The 18554-nt window shown below is 35.2% G+C and overlaps 1 long non-coding RNA gene across 1 annotated transcript; it reads left to right on the forward strand.

Annotated features, from left to right (window-relative positions):
• Positions 1-7532: 7532 nt before the first annotated feature.
• Positions 7533-8102, forward strand: LOC149949834 (uncharacterized). The gene is made up of 2 exons (XR_016479968.1): positions 7533-7774; positions 7849-8102. It is a non-coding gene; the product is annotated as an uncharacterized LOC149949834 (long non-coding RNA).
• The last annotated feature ends 10452 nt before the right edge of the window (positions 8103-18554 follow it).

Here is an 18554-nt window from a genome sequence, read left to right on the forward strand (position 1 = left end):
ATGATTTTCATATTTAACTTGTAGCATTTGCTTTTTGTCTCCTTAACAAATAATATTTCGAACTTTAAAGGCCGACTACATAAATATTCGGTTTACTCTGTCTTTCACTGGAAGTAGGCCGACTGCATGGCACACGTGTATTGCAGTAAGCCTACTTCCAGTGAAAGACAGAGTAAACCGAAGATTTATGTAGTCGGCCTTTAAGCAATAAAAATAAAATTATTGCACTTCATTTCTTGGAAATTTTTTTAATCGATCATCCATTAACTTAGCAAAGCAAATCTTAAATTACTAGTGAACTGTTGCTGTTATGAAACTTGGGTGTGGAGATCTAACGCATAGCCACATTAATACATATAGAAAAACACGTAGATGGCCAAACCCCGGGAACCTAGAAAGTTAATGTAAATGTTACCATTTTATTGTAAAAAAAACAACTTTTTATAGATGTAGGACAGTGAATTTGTAAAATTAAACATTACTTCAAACTGAAGGGGGTTGGAAATTAAAATTTCAAGAATATATTCCAAACTTTGATTCGTGATTGAGCGTCTTTTATTAAACCTACAAAATAGGGCAGAATTGTACCATTTAAGGTTCTACCTGATTATATGCCGTCGAAACACTTAAAGGTTGAGTTTTTAACTCTTTTCGATACGAGTGTCAATTGGATTTCTACTTATGCTTTTCATAAAGCTGGGAATTGTCAATTGTATTATTGCAAATTATTCCCCTTTGGACTTGCACCAAATTAGTGAAGTACTCGTAGAACTATCTTTTAATAAAATTATCACTGAAATCTAAGTCCACAATTAGAGTCCTACCGAAAGTTTCACTTGTTCAGACGTTAAAAACAAGTTACTTGAGTGTGCTGGGTGCTTACAACGTACATCGTACCTGTGGTTAAATATCAGGTACTTTCATCGACTTTTCCTTTCTTTACAAAAGAAAGAAATCGGATATTAAAAAGAACTTAAGACCCATGTAAAATAAAACGAGATACAAGAATGAAAAAAAGAAATAACCTCACGTATTTTGCAACTGATGTCAGAATCTTGAGGTTTTTAAGCCGCGTTTTCCCCCGCATTTTTGAAAAGATAGTCGAAGCTCCGTGGCGACCGTTGTTGGGATTTGGAAACCATATCTCGATCTGGAGAAACTGAGATTTCAACTTTAAAGAAATACAATCAGTACGTAAGTAAAATAGTTCCAAGGCCTTTCGGTGGAAATCGCATCTGCTTTTCATCGTGATAAATTCGGAATTAATTTTTCATATTAAATTACGAAACATTGTGATAAACATTTCTTATTACTTAAAAATAAATCGATATCTAACATAGATTTTATGGACTTTCCTTTATCCTATGAAAGGGAATATAAAAGATAATTTTTCATTAGGGAAAGGATATAAAAGGTAATTTTTCATTAGGGAAAGGATATAAAAGGTAATTTTTCATTAGGGAAAGGATATAAAAGGTAATTTTTCATTAGGGAAAGGATATAAAAGGTAATTTTTATTTAGGGAAATAATATAAAAGTAAATTTTTATTTAAGGAATGGTCGGAAACGGATTTTTTTTAGTCGCAATATTTTTGGAAAGTTAGGGAATGGGCGGAAATGAACCGAGCTAAGTACACATCGACACAAAGCCAATCTCTGAGTGCTATTCGCGAGCGAAAACTACCGCTTCACCCCCTTTGGTTCGCCATTGAAACCAAGATAGGTAACCGCTAAAGCAGACGCCATTAGTTCTTCCCCAACGTTATTTGTAAATTGGACTTCATAAATATAATTTCTGCATCGTTTGCTTATATTTTGATAAGTCGTTATGACTTTTTAATTGGTCTGCAGCGGACGCCAACTAGGAGAAGCTAGCACCACCTAAACTCGTTTCGGTCGCGAAATGCCCTGAAATTAATGACGGCGAATTCTTTGGGATTTTCTACCTTTTGATGCATCATTTATATTTATCGTCTTAGCTTCTACTTAGAAATAAACAGCTAACATGGGTATTGTAATTGAATCAGGTTTTAATACCCCATTTATCGACGTATCGTTTTTACCTCTTTGAGGGGACTTTGTACCCTAGGAGGGGTTATACAACCACCGTCACTGTCTGTCTGTCTGTGGGTCTGTCTGTCAGGCCTGCGAACGCGTTCGCATTTTCGGGGCCAAGGGTAATCACTGCGTACGCAGTTTCTTGGCCCACTGCGTACGCAGTCGAATAACCGTTTTAGCAGTTTAAAGGTTGGCAAAACCACAGTGTGACGGTAAGCGTTAACGGATAAAATTGCGATTGCGTTGAGTTTGGTTGGTTGGATGGTTTTCGTTAACGTTTACCGTCGCGCCGGTTGTATTTTCCATCTCCTTCTTATTGACTTTTGGAACGGAACGAGTGCTGAGTGTTATGGCAACCTTTCAACGTCCAACGGCAGGGTTTCCACTAATTGTTCTCGGTATTCGTCTTAGTATCAATTTGTGATCGCATCAGGCGGGTTTCGAACCCGAGACCGCCACCTTGACAGGCGGACGTTCTAACACAGAACCACTGACACTCATTACGCTTCATCGAAAATTAGACCTTCAGCTTTATCGGAAGCGTATTTAATAGAGTATGAAATCTTCGTTTAATTGATATAGAACAAGATTTCGTGTAAGATTTAAATTATTGCATCGAAGAAATTCTCATTTAGCGATTTCTCTATTGATTAAAAACAAATGCGCCACCCAGGTTTTGAACCCGGCCCGTTCAGTTAGGCAGTTGAGCGCTCTACCACAGAACCAACGATAACTCCTTAGGTGTACAAATTTATCGCTTTGACGTTTTTAGAGATATCTATTGAATACTATCTTTATTTGAACTAAATTCCAATATTTTAACAAAGTGTGTGGCTCCACTTTATGCACGGACTAGGTTCAAACTGTTTTATTGTTAAACCTCGCCTAGGATTATTTTTTAAACAGTCGTTGATCAGATTTATAAGCATATTTAAAACACATGATGGTTTCCGTGGATTTCACGAAAGTACACAGAAAAAACAACGTTTAGATTTTCATCATTAAAAAATAAATGAACATGTTTAAAAATTAAACACTTAGATTTTACTTTTGAATTTTATACGGCAAAGTGTTGAAATTTTAAACGGATAGCTGCTAAACATAAAAGCACCTATCACAAGTGCTAACAACACGTGTAATAACTACACACCAACTAAGATAAAAGCCAGCTAAACACCTGTTAAACACTATCAATCACAGGGTTTAAGAATATACAAAGATGACGTTGAAACCGCCTCCAGGGGCTTAGAAATAAAACATGTAGCGCGGTTCACCTAAGGCGGTATACAAATTGTGTTCATTGTTCCATCATATCAGACTGAGACAGCACATCGACTCATCGGCGCCATAATTTCCAGAGCGAATAAGACATTTACCTTTAGTTATCTAATTAGTGTATAAGTCGACTTAATAAAATTTCCTTATTAACAAAAGCGAAATAAAAGTTATGTTGCTTTAGTGTAATAAGCATAAACGCTTGGCGACTAAACGCGTTTATTGCATAAACGCTTGGCGGCTAAACGCGTTTATCGCTTAAACGCTTGGTGGCTAAACGTGTTTATCGCATAAACGCTTGGCTGCTAAACGCGTTTATCGCATAAACGCTTGGCGACTAAACGCGTTTATCGCATAAACGCTTGGCGGCTAAATCATAAAAGGTGATGTCAATTCCCATTGTTGATTGTCAATTAGTCCTTCAATTAGAATAATACATTCTAAGTTAGTACACATTTTGAGGCCGGATTCAAATTATTTTTTTAAATTGTGACAAGATAAATTTTAGTGGACCCTATCTTAAAATCTGTGAGGTAGTCGATTTCTTATTGACTGACACAATTTTAAATTTATGACAACAAAATATTTTCTTTTACGGATTGTTCGGTTGTACACATCGTAATTTTGTATAGTACATCTACCTATATTCGTTTTCAAATGTTTATATAGCGCACGCGCGCGTGAAAGTGAGTTTTTGGTTGCTGTTAAAAAAGGTGTTATTTTGCGCGTGTAAAAATAAATTAACGGCCAGTTCTGTTTTGAAATAAGAGGAAAAAGGTTTATCGGTTTTTATGTCGGAAAAGTTCGCGTCTTTTATTTCGCTGTTCACGACACGGATTTTAACTTCAAAATGTGTGTGTCCTCTAAGTCAAAATATTAAGACTATGAACGAAGCCAGGGGCGTAGGAACCAGGGGGGGGGGGCAAGGGGGGCAATGCCCCTCGTTAGAATTTTACTGGGAGGGGCCACTAATATTATTGCCCCCTCCAACGTTTTGGTCAGTTGAAATCTTCGCAAGGCTCAAATTATAATTTTAAAAGCATATAAAGCTTATAGAACCTCAACTGTGTTTAAATTTTAGTCTTTTCCCGTCTATGTATATAGTAGTAAAATGTACAAATGCATTCGTAGAAGCTACACTCCATTAAAAATTCAAAACCATTCTCCAGACCCCTTTTGGTTTCACTTTGCCCCCTCCAACTTCTAGAACGTTCCTACGCCCCTGAACGAAGCACATAAAAATAGATTACAATATGCATTGAACACCAACATATTTTTAACGTGTTTTCGAGTCGGGTTGAGTTGAGCATAACCCGAACCTAACCCGTTAATATTTGAGGTAAAAATTCTTTAAGCCTTTTACGTTCCGACTCGAAACCTGACGGCGCATTATAGCATTTGATATGTTCTGAAAGCTTTCCAAGCTTTGATGAGTTTTTCAAATTTAAAATGTTACAAAAATAAAAAAATACAAATGATCCTCAATACAAAACAAGTGCCTTCACAATTAGCCAAATAATAATAATTTATCTCCATTAGAGATACAGATATATCCATTTTTCCAAAATCGGCTTCTAGAAAAAAACTTTCCGGAAATTATTTTTTAAGACACTTGTTTTGTGCACAAGTGCGCGTTTTCCCAATTTCGTTAGTAGTTTGGTCCATGCAAATATAACCCGGACTCATTATTTTGTTAGTTTTTCAATTTTTAGAAGAATTAAATGTGTATATTCTTATTTTTCAAATCGTGAAATAATATAAGGAAAATGATGTGGTTCATAAAATTAAAACGTAGACTAAATCATAATCAGCAATGCCTTGAAATTCTTAGGAAAGTTTTAACTCTGGATGTTATACGCTATCAAAACATAATCCCACCCAAACTTTTCTAATATATGTATTTTGTTTTAAGTAATGGTTTTTTAGAGTTCAAATCTCTAAGTGGAAAATTATGACGTAAATCGAATTAATATGCACATGCATTTCGTTCAATCCAAAGAAATATTTGGGAGTCTTCCTTTAAAACGACCCTGTTTTACAAACTTTATATAAGTTTCGCTACAATTTAAAATTTAATCATTATTTTGGTTAACCGTTTATATAGGCAAAATTTAATTAAAATCGGTTAAGTCATAGTTGCATAAGTTGTCCATTTAAGTTGGAATAACACATTCCTCACCGAAGCAAATATGTCTAAAATAAGATCCGAAGCCTATCTGTTTCGCGCATGCAATCCAGCTTGTGTGGACTTTACTACCAAAAAACCAAAAATTATATTAAGTTTTGTACTCGTAGTTGCGTCTAGTCCAAATTAAGTAGAGTAAATATAGTCTGAATAAATACACCAATTAAATAGTGTAACGCAGGCCATAAAGCCGATTAGGGTAATCTAAGGGGACAGCAGTCCCTATAGCAAGGTCCGGGAAGGTGACTAGCTTTCCGAGACCGAGCAATATTATCCCGAAGCAACTAAGGGCCGATTTACCCTATTGTAACTCCTAAACCAATCATAGTATGCGAGACAAGTGATAAACCATGTAAGAAAGGCCACACGCATGCGACAAACATGTATTAATTGTTTTGTAAGGCTAATAATGCAAAGTAGTCAAAGATAGTGAAAATGTCAAAAATAACTTTCAATTTCTTCTTGTTGCAGACCGCTAGAGCCAAAATATCCGCCCCCTCGGACCAACCCCCTTAAAGGGAGAGTGACCGAAATAACCAAGTTGGTCTCATTCGATAGAACTCTTTGATGCGCACGCAGTGCCGTTAATTTCCGCCCCCTCCGAAAAACCCCCTTAAATTGAGAGTGACCGAAATAAAAGTTGGTCTCATTCGATAGAACTCTTTGACGCACACGAAGTGCCGTTAATTTCCACCCCCTCCAACCAACCCAATTAACTAACTCTTTAACTAAGGATGGCAATTTATATATCAAACGATAGGAAATCACGTAGCCTCAACATCTTTTGCATTAGTTTGCCTACCTGTGTCTACTAAGGGTGTATGGGCTTGCCCACCCGAATACACCAATGTGGAACTAATATCACGGCCTGGGCCGACTTGTTCGTGACTGCAATGTGTGATTTATTGTCGTCGGTACCAACAACGTTGGCGGTACCAGCAACAGTTGCTGAGACGAAAAACCGTTCAGTGTGCAACGGGCTTAAGAGTTAATTTTATAACATAAACAATGGTCGCTTAAAAATATAGATCAAATAAAACAGCAGTTTTGGTTCAAAGGCCCGCTAAAAAAGTATCTATAATTTTTCACGGGTTGACATATGTTTATCTTTCACTTAACTTTGCCTCCATTTAAAATATAACTACAAGATGTAGGGACGTAAATGAGATTAGAGATAACTCATATCTATACATGCCTAGAGACTAAATTGGATTTTTTAGAAAATTATAAATTAAAAAACAAATATTTATTTGAAATCCAATATATACCGAAGCAATGAAATTTATATCGCATTTAGTTGTTAAACTTTTAGTTAACCGAACCATTTTTCGATCAGATACGTGTTATTAAACTAATTGCGGCAATGACCAGCGCCCAATTGATGGTTGGTGAAGAGTCCGAAGTGTCCCAGATGAGTTGCGAAGTGGACAACAGCGGTTACGTTGCAGATCACGAGCAAGAAGATACTGTAATGTTGGATAGTACTTATACTCTCGAGTCGGACAGCAAGTGCGTTAAACAAAAAGGCTTAATACCGAATTTCGTAATTGGTATTGTCAAGTATCTATTAAACGCTTTGTTAGCGGATGTTCCGAGGTTCATAATTATGGTACTAACAGGTTCATCGAAGTTACGAAAATATTTCGGTAGTTAATTTATTTTCTTAAATAATTAATAAACCCATCCAAACTTCAGCTCTCTTTTTATTGAAACAGTTGATAACGTTTCAAAGAAGGGTCACGTTTATTCAAACTTCTCTACTCTGTTTGCTCACGGAATGGATTTGGTTTCGAAAGTTTTGAAAATATATGAAAAATCTGTCCGAGGACATGTAAGATGTATGGTTTTATGTTATAGGAGTTTGTAATTAACTGTTTAAATAGATTAAGTACGTCCGCCGCATTCGTCGACAATCCGAAGTTGGTTCGAATAGATCGCTTGATGATAGTTTAAAGTTATGTTCTTCTGATGATGGTATAGATGAACGTTCCGATGAGCCTCATGCTAAACAACGCCGTGTGGTAATTTATCTGCATGTGACAAGAGATAAATGGACACTTAAATCCTACTCTTTTCTTTAATGAATAGGATTCTCCCATCAGAAGTGAAAGCGTAGTATGTCGGGTTTATCGATGGTTTACTGGTCCTGTCACTCCCGAAAATTACCATTTCTCAACTGAAGAGACTTTGGAAGAACTTTTGCACAAGGCCGAAGTGGAGTCTTACCATTCTTCTCAGGATCCCGATTACGAACCAGTAAACGCGTCTCCTTTGATGGATTTTAAACATCATGAGTTTCTTAGTTATTTACGGGCCGGGTTTCGTTACAGAATTCGGAAGCCGACGACACCTTATCGACGTATTCTTCCGCCGATACTTGCGAAACTGAGGAAGAAATGCTGGAGATCGAGTTCATGGACGTCGAAGGCACTTCCATAGCGGAACCACAAACACAATAACACGAGACCGAGATGTAATTCGAGGGTTGAAAGCGGTAAATTTGGCTTTCAAATGTTGGGTTGGGTTTTAATGTTAATATGGTAGGAGAAATTTGAGTTATTTTTAATAAAAATATTTTTTTAAAAACGTTTGTGATCTCGGTCTAATTTATTTTAATGAACTGTACTTTTTTAAAATCTGTTCTAATGTTCTTTTGGAATTTCTACTTTTATTGAAGAGGCTGTAAATAGTCTTCTGGTTTAGAACATGTAGAACTTGGAATAGTAAACGACAAAAGCGCTTAATGTTAAAGAAAGATCATCAGTACCACAGCGTAAATAATTTGGGTAATTTCTAACATAAGTATATCACAAGTATCGTATCATTTATATTATTTCTTAAGCCTATGTGTGGTTAAAGAGTGGAGAGTTATTGTGTAGTTGGTTCTTAGGCCTCCGACGCCAAGTTACCCACCCTTCTAGAGTAAAGAACGGCTACAGTAGCAGTTTCTTGGCAGATATTCTGAGTCATAATAACAAGTGTAAGTGAATTTTCAGAAACCGCGGTTAGTATCCTTACTTTCCGGCCCAAAATAGACACGGCCTTTTATTTATTTAAGCCTTTACCGAAATCTGCAAGCACTTGGTCAGTCACGAACCAGAAAATCTTTGAAATGAAAATAGGCTCATCGCAAACACCGCACCTGCAGACTGATTTACTAGCCGTTGACTTCGATTCAGGTGGGTTATTTTTTTGTAAGCGAGAAGAGACCGAAATTATATGGTTTTTAGATTAAATCGTTAAATAATGAGTAGCAATATTATACAGACATGCGTCGCACAAATAGTAAAAGTAGACTAGACCAAAGAAATAACATATTCGTCAGGTGTCCAGCTGTTAACACTGCAAACATAAAATTGCGGGCGTAGAGCCAGGGCATAAATAGTTCCTTATAAGAATTAGAATCTCCAATAAAAAAAACCAAAAACAAAATGATAAAGTTAAGATTTACACTTAGATATCTTATGAGGTATAATATTTCCGTTTAACTGGAAAATATGTAAAGTGCCTTTTCAAACAATGGCTATTTCCAAGCTGCAAACCAATTATTATTTTGTATAACTATTAAAATTTTATCGTCGAAACGGATGTCATTTCTGTTGTTGACGCGTGTCCGGTTGCATCGGAAAAATTCGTTTTCTCAGTTGAGTTTTCAGTAAGGTGGTAACAACGGGGTTTCGAAAAACGGTTTGTAGGAAATTCTGCGAGGCGAGTAAAGGTCGTCTGCTTAATTAAAGTGTCTTATGCATTTAAAACGTAAGTTAACAGTAAATAAATACATTAGGGTTTATGATAAAACAATTTTTTTTATTAAATAGGGTATTGCCAAGTTATTAAGGCATAGTTTAAAATCACAAAATAATTTGCTTAACTCAGGTACTTAAGAGACCCGTCTGAGACTTATAGTTAACCCTAGTGATATTCATAGGATAAAGCCATATAGACTAATGTATCTATTAAATATTCTAATAAAAATATCACAACCTATTTTTTTAAATTTAAGAAAGTAACAAACCTTTTAGTTTTTTTGTACTTTTCTTATTTGCAACTTCTTCGTTAGAAGACTGGTTTAGGAATTTAGTTCTTATCAATGTTCGCATTTTTACAAAACACATAATTATGTCTTTTGGATAGGCAACTTTTACAGAAGATTCTTTCTCAGCTACATTTTTTACAACGCCTATCTCATTTGACAAAAAGGGTTTGGTATTTACTTTATGGTACCCAATAAATACACTTTCAAAATATTTTACATCATTAAGAAATTTCTGAGAGGGTAGGCCTACTACATATCCGCCATAAGATAACTGACTGGCCCATGACGGTTAAGTTATAATGAACCACCTATGGACTGCATTGTAAAGGATAATAAAATTAGCGAATAAGTTGATTAGTCCATTATGAAAAGGGATAATAAAGCTAAACCCTAAACAAATTTGAAGAAATGTTCAATGTTTAGGCTTAGTTTCTCTTTTCGTCAAATTTGTTTAGGGTTTAGCTTTATTATCCCTTTTCATAATGGACTAATCTACTTTTTCGCTAGTTTTATCATCCTTTACAATACCGTCCATAGTCTTAGTCGATAGCTACGCGGCTACGCCGCAAAATTTTCGTTTTGAAAACGAAAAACATTTGAGAGAGTTGGCCGTTTTCGGTCTATCGAAATCTGGCAGCCTTGCCTGCCTTCCGGCCTGTATCTCCATACCGAAAATGGCCGACGATTACGCCGCCGAAAATATTTTACTTAACTGATCGGCGGCGTTTTTTACCGTTATTTTGAATTATCGACTAAGACTATACTGCCCTACATTTCAGAAACGCTTTATCGACCAATTTTGAGATTTTGAGTTTCACTACCTTTTATACCAATTTTACGTCGCTGATTCCTAATTTCAAATCCATTTATTTTTATATCTCCGAGATTTCAAGATATTGTAATTGACAAAACGCATTTTTAAGCCAAATTTTCAAAATTACCGCGCAGAAACGCATTATCGTGCAGGAGATAAGCATCTGCTTAGGACGTAACGTTGGAATTGGTCCGATAAATTTTTCAAACGCGATAGAATTGTCTGCTAGACTTTCTCGATTAGTTTTAGGGCCCACTGGGGCCCCTACTAAAAAGCATACCGGCATACCAGGCATACCATTAGCCAAGATAGGAGAGAACTTGTCCAGAGATTTTCCTAGCTTATACAAATCGCCCTGGTTCGCTCTTATCTTAGCTAATGGTATGCCGATGCTTTATAGCACGGGCATACCATTAGCTAAGATAAGAGCGAACTTGGCCAGCTTATACAAAGCGTTTTAGCTTCATTTTCGCGCAAGGTTTTGAATGTTTATCCATTTTACCGACATTTTTTTCAGTTTAAATTTCTTATAACTTCATTTTCACACAAGGTTTTGAATAATTCAGTTAAAATTACTTTAAAATGATTTAATTTAATTTCAATAATAAAACTTGATAATAAATTGTTTTAACTTCATTTCCGAGTACTTTTCAATGGGCATACCTGCGCTTAGAGGGGGCATACTTGGGCCAAAGGGATGGAACTTCATGCAAACGTCATATTTAAATGTTTTACCTTCATCTCCGACTACTTTTCAATGGGAAATTAATCCTTCCAAGAAAGCTAAACTAATTGAGGAAATTATTTGTCGAATCCCCGTGATTCATAGATTATTTTGGATGGAGCTGCCAGAAAACAACAATAGCGATGACTTACTAAAGAGTCTTGGATTGGCCGAAGAATAGAACGTTATATAGAATGTTATGTTATAATGTAAATTAATTATAATAGTTTTTATGCTGTGAACAAAATGTTCCTTATATAAGAATATTTATTTTAACAAATAAAATGTTTTCATTTTTTTTAATTCTAAGCTTATTTATGATTAACTTATGATAATATCATTAAATATTTTTTTAAATTAAGTTATGATAATATATAATGTTAAGATAATAGTTACTTTACTCCAGTTATTCTTTACTACTTATTTTGATTATTTTCCTTTAAAATTAAATTATAACTAAGCCTAGGTACTCTGACAAACACGATTTTTGTGGAATCGTCCGATTATAATTAGAAATGCAACAAATTTCATTTAAAGTGTTGGTTGCACGAAATTTTAGCTATGGCTAATTAATGGTTCATTAGAAAGAGCCAACATTTTATAGCAAGTACAGAAAATTTCATCAAAATCGGTTACGTGGTCTTTGAATTATTATAAAAAGAAGTCGAAATGGTGGAAATCGAGTTTTTCGGCGAATTTCCAGACTTCTCGGCACCCATGACGTCAGAAAATGCGAAGCGTATCATTGGCTAATTGTATGTAATACATTTCTTTACATCTGGGATTAAAAGCGAGTTGATTTAACACCCAGGAAAAAGTCCTACGCAGTAGTAATTGAAATAGGCATACACAAGCCTACGTAGTAGAAAAACGATATGAAACCGAAGGCTCCTTGTAAATTCTTCTTAAAACGTCGGGTCGCACGCGCCGCGTAGCGTGCGCGTAAAAAAATATTTTTTATTTCGATAATAAGCCTAATATTATGATTAAAAACCTCTGGTTTGAAAAATTCTACCAGTAAATAGAATCCCTCCACTTCAGTTCCTTCTATTTTAGGAATAAAACTACAGCTTTGATTTGCCCCAAATTGCTCGTGCTACGGAGGAGAAAATTCGCCGAAAATTTCAGTATTTTGGGGAGCGAAAAAGGTCAGTTTCGGACTCAAAGTTAATACACTTAGGCTTGGAAATTTGTTTCGACAATGACATTTTTGGAAAGAGAACGTCCTGGGCTTCAAAACAAGCCCGCATTCATTCGTTTTTATTACTATCGATTTTTCGTGCAACCAACACTTTAATGCGTTTCTGTTTTGACTCAGGAGTTGGAATTTGCTGTTCAGAAACGCATTATGAGTTTATAATGCGTTTCTGCGCAGTATTTTGTTCTTTTGGGGACGTTCAAAACGCATTATGTCGCATTATTCAAACATCCAAGTAATTTTAGTCATTGGTAATGTCATAATCGGAATCTTCGTTAAAAAATACCCCAAATCAATTAATTTCCTCATTTCTAGTTAGTTTAATTTTCTTATTTTTTATAAAAATCAAAAAAGCGATTTTTCTCGAAAACAGCTTTTTGGAGATAATGCGTTTCTGAAATGTAGGGCAGTATAGGTGGTTCCTTTTAACTTAACACTGCGTATATACTAATCTCCACCACTCGCCCCCTATTCGGCTTTCTGTGGAAACCGTGTTTTATTGCGCTCCGTGTTTTTAAAGAATTTCAACGGTTAAAAGTGCCTTAGGGCGGCGATTTTTATATTATTTTGAAGCTTAAACTATCCTGCTATCGAAGTTGATAGTTACATTTCCGGTACCACCGATATTTTCGGTTTTATAACCGTTTTTCGGTTCCTTGAAAATTGGTTTTATCGTTTTTTTAGGCTCGTGTGCCTTTTGAAACTTTTCATTTTAATTCCGTCCATTCGCGCTCGTGATTTCGTGACTCGATTTAATCCGGACATTATTTGTTTTCAAGAGACTTACGAAAATTCTAATTTCGCTAATTCTTATATTTGGTCTCAATGGCCTTACGTCTTTTATCACGTGCCCTCCTTGGCAGTCCAGGTGTGTCAATCGCGATTCATCCTTTTCTGCGTCCTTATGTTAATTATTTTGATTCTTCCCACGATGTTTGTTTATATATGAAATTTAAGGCGGGGATTTTCCCAATTCATCTTTTCTGTATTTACATTTCGTCTTCAAATGATAATATCGCGATTGACACCCTGAATTATATTCGGAATATCGTTGACAAAATTGATCCTGCTGACACTGTTATTCTTTTCGGCGAATTTAATTGTTGTTTATCCCCTATCGATGGTAATAACTGTATATACTGAGTATCGATTTCCCCTTTGTCAAAATTTAAACGATCTCGTTACTGATTTCGATTTTATTGAAGCGTTTCTTCATCTAAATTCAGACACCCAAAGTTTCACCTGGCGTGCTAAAAATCACCAAAAACTACTCTCCGCTCGATTAGACCGAATGAACTTTCGTTCCAATTTCCGCTTAAAACAAGTTGGTCATATCCCGTCATTTTTTTCAGGCGACGACGCGATTTCTTGTCACTTTTACGATGCCCCGGTCGCCGCCGTTTTGGCGTATGAACCCGCGGTGCTTAAAAGACCGCGTTTTATTTTCGCAGTCTCGCGATATGTTTTTAAGCCGCTTACGGAGTCTTGGACCTCCTGAGCACCAGGAACATAGCGAGAGCCTCAAATCTTTAAGATATATTTTGTTCTACAGTTTCTTTATTTTAGTCTAATATTAGACTCATTTAAGACTTAATTTAAACGAAAATGTAACTAAAATATACAGACATTTTTTAGTTTAAACCAAGTCTTATTTAAGTGTGAAATCTAGTCTTTGAAATCGTGACTTACTTTACCCTTATTTAAGACCTAAATAAGTCTTTCTAATATGTTAAAAAATGCTTTTTGTTTCATTACGAATTTTAGTTTTTAAAAACAAACTTAATTCTATTTTAACCCTAAATAAGACTTCTTTTTGGTAAGGGTATTTTATTGGTATACCAGATACATATTTTTAAATCAATGTATTCGATATTGAAATGATATTTTATAAATAATTTAAATTCTGATGATGATTTAAAATATTTTTCTTATTTCAAATTATGTGAAATAATTACACCAAATTCATTATGATTTTACGAAATGTAATTGGTACGCTCATCTTAGCTAAATTACTTTTAATTCCATCCTAATTACCCTCGATGATATTACATGGTTCTGCAAGGTATGTTTTATTAGTTGATTTAACTATGAAACAAGGCAAACAAATGTTTTCAAGTAAAACAGGTAGATTTTGAGTGGGACCGTCAATTATTTCTTTTATGTATTCATGTTCCATATAATATATTGGGCTAGTTCTAAATGGAAAAATATAACTGAATTTGGAAATAATAGCGCAATAAAAACTTTGCAAGTACACAATCTTTGACATTTGCATAATGGCGTGTGCTTTACAAACGTTTTAATTTGACCGTATCCGATTACTCGATCGGGAGATTTGAAAGATACAATATCATTTCGGTGCCTTTTAGTGCGATCATAACTTTCCGAGTGCAATATGTAGTTCTTAATTTTCAAACACGAAAATAATTGAATTTGATTAACACTATCCAAAATATGTATTAATGGATCTCTTACAAAATAATATTTAGGTGAATATTCTTCAAACTTTCCTATTGCAAATATCAAAGGCGTAATATTTTCTAATAACTTGTATTGTTTTCCTTTGGCTGTTAATTTTCTGCAATCATTATAAACGTTTATTAAGGGATCCATTTTTTCAATAAACGATGGAACGTGTGAATAAAATTTAACACAGCTCCGTTAATATCTTCATAAGAAAAACAAGAAGTAACCCATAAACGTCCTAAATTGTAAACGGAATCTGAAATATGTAACAACTGATGAACGTTCGCTGTCATAAATTGGCTTCCATATAGTATTTCGAAATCCATTACGTACTGCACGAGCATTTTCTTCGCTTGTTTTAGCTCACTTAATAGTATTTGGTGTTGGTTCAAAATAAAAATTCCCTTGACCAAAAAAATGTGATGTTCGAAATATTGTTTGGGCAATATTTCGAATAATAAAGGCAATGAATAATAGAAAAACCAATTTCTCCACTCGGTTGCTTTCCAATAGCTAGATTCTGATAGAGCTCTAGGCACTCTTTGCACAAAATCAGGTGGTCTTATTTTCAACAATTTTGGTTCAATTTCCGCTTTCTTCTTACATATTGAAAATTCAAAATCTGAGAACTGTGTCTCGAACCATAAACCAAACAGTTTTTTCGCTACACCCATATAGACAGTGCATTGAGTCTATCGCCGTGGAATTAATTATGTCACACACAAGACTGGTTAAAACTGTTGGACCTATCACGCCTAATATTGTTCTACCAGTTTCATGCGCTTCCAAACCTAACGCTACCATTTCTTCGTGTGTTCTCTACGGCCTATCAATGTTAACTTTATTAAACGGATACGTATAAACTTGACAGACGGATTTACCTTTCTGTGAGCACTGAGGGCAGCCATATGCACCATTGAATTGCATCATATTTAAAACCATACATTTTGCAGGCAAATCGCAAGTGCCGCGCAACAGTCTTCATCGAATTTTAATTGGGATTTTATTACTCATTTGAATTTCGACACCATCCATGAGTTTTTCAAATAAGTGATGACATGATTTAAAAAGAACGTTCATATTTGGCTTTTCAGGTCCGATCCAAACTCCCGCGAACAAAGTGTTTTCTTTTTTTAAACTTTTATGAGTTGGTAATTCTAAAATATTTAAAAATAAAGGCCGTATGCTTTTCTTGGATGATTTAAAAAGAGGTACACCATCCGTATACCACATAAGATAAATATGATTTTTATACGATAGGAATTGTCTTTTATCACTCATATTTTTGTATATCGCACCATCATATATATCCGAAATTAAATCTTTATTGATGGTTCTTGTAAATCTATGTTGAATGTCTTGAAAAAAACCGCTTCTGCTAAACATAGTCGACAGTTGACTGATGAAATCAATTTCTACCAGATGTGAAATATTTCTTTCGTCCTTACAATCAGCTTGGCACAAATTACAAACGTCGTTATCGTCAAAGTCATCAGATGAGCATTTATAACAAAATTTATGAGTTTTTAAAGGGAAAGTAAACCTTTGAAAAAATTTACGAAAGAGATAACAAATCTAGTAATGCTCCACCAGTTAACGAGTGACGAGTACCAAACAACAAAATTGCTATTAAATTTTCACAAACACGTAACGGGGAATTTGGGTATAATGGAGCATTTTCATCTCCATCGGGATGAATATCGAAGTCATTTTGCATGTTATTATTAATCTCGTCATATAATGTATTAGATTCTTCGTTCTCCTGAAATCTAAAATCATTTTCATCATCTTCATTGGCACTATTATCGGTATAATTAATTTCCATATTAGCTATATCTTCGGGTTGGGTTTCATTCGTTTTGTTATCACCGAAATTTAATGGTTCATTTATTTAATTTGGAATATTGTTCAAATCCGGATTCTGAAGTGGTTCTAAAAAACAATATATTTTATCTTTTAGTGTCTTAGGACTAGTTCTAGAAATGAGTCTTGGGCTCGTTAAAGGCGGGCTTACCCGACCCTAGCCCGTCCCGAGGCGGGCCGGGTTTTCGATTTCAAAGTTTTTGGCGGGTCGGGTCGGGTGTCAATTAAATTAATTTTTTTCGGGCCGGAAGGGGTTGGGCTTTTTTTTAACGGGCTGAATCGGGTCGGGTTTTTTATGTATTAGTGACCGGGCCTTCAAGTTTTTATTTTATTAACGACAGCCAATTAGCCTTTTATGTTTACATAGAGCCACGTAGTGATCAAAGCGAGAAGCTCATAAACTACTGGGTTTTCGTCTGCTAAGCAGACGCTTTGGTTTTTTATCAAGGAAAATAGTCTGCTTAGCAGACGACAACCTAGTAGTTTATGAGCTTCTCGCTTTGGCCACTACCGGGCTCTATGTAAATCAAAAACGCTAATCTCTAGTATTCAAAACTGTATCAACTGTTACGACGTTTACAATAGCCTATTAGTTAAATAAAAGTACGTATATTTGCGCCTCTATAGGAACCTAAATAAATCCCGTTCTGACTGTCTTGCCCCTGTTAAAATCAACTTTGTCAATTGAGAATTTGTAGAGCATCATCTGAAACCTATGAATACCTTGGGTTCGATGGTAAAAGGCCTATTTTTCACTGAAAAACGCAACTGGAACAATTGACAAGTTGAGCAAGCCAAAATAAACTTGTTTGATTTCAGAAAGCGATAGTCTCGCACTTTATTGCGAAAACCGGGTTTAATCATTTAAAAGTGTAATCATTATTTTTGTTGCGGACTTTTCTTTAGCCTTTAAAAACGTGGAAAATGATTCTGAAACATCTAATTAGACATAAATTTTTAGGTGCACGTAGGTTTTTGGTATTTAAATGGGAGTCACTTTTATTTAACATCATCGTGATAGTTATTCTTTAGAATTATGGTTCGTATTCAAGAGCGAAGGGAGTGTACCGAAATAGACAGAAAAAATATCTCCTGTAAACGTATCTTCTCTGCTACAAACAGGGATTTTAAAAAGAGGACGAGAAGGTGTTGTTAGTCACGTGTTCGTTGCTGCTAGCGTCATCTAGGCCTAATCGAATTTCAGTCAAAAACGTACAGCTTGATTTTCATTCGCTCGATAAATACATTTATTTTCCTAATCCGAATCGGATTGACAAGACCAGAAAACTGTCTGCTATAAGCAACAAATTTCTAAGAGTTCGTTGCGCCATTACGGCAATTATCTAAACTATAGGCCAATCACGCCACATAAAAGGTGGTCTTGACTCCCGAAAAAAATAAAAATAAAATAAAATAACCAATCGGAGTGATCCAGCATTTCGAGGTGGAGTACAAATGAGAAGTGGCAATTTAGGCGAATTTTTTATTTGTCTATTGTTGCCTTATACTTTGGAGAAGGTGACCGAAATCCGAAAATAATGTGTGAGATTTTTCAAGTGTGACATCCTAACCGAAGACCGTCCCTCAATACAGTTAAGTGATTTTCAAGAGTGGATTAGGTGAGCCTAATTTTGAGTTTGAATAACGTACCATTATTCGAATTATTAAGGATCTAAATGATGTTAAACAAAAGTGACTTCCATTTAAATACCAAAAACGTACGTGCACATCTAATAAGATGTTTCAAAATCTGTTTCCAAGTTTTTTAAAGGCTAAAAAAACGTCCGGAATAAAAACATGATTAAAAATTTTAAATGATTGAACTTTGTTTTCGCAATAAAGTGTGCGACTACTGCTTTCTGAAATAAAACGTTTATTTTGGCTTGCTCAACTTGTCAATTGTTCCAGTTGCGTTTTTCAGTGAAAAATAGGTCT

Source organism: Leiobunum rupestre, chromosome 3, assembly GCF_980474605.1.
Source record: "Leiobunum rupestre chromosome 3, qqLeiRupe1.1.hap1, whole genome shotgun sequence".
Lineage (NCBI taxonomy): Eukaryota > Metazoa > Arthropoda > Arachnida > Opiliones > Sclerosomatidae > Leiobunum > Leiobunum rupestre.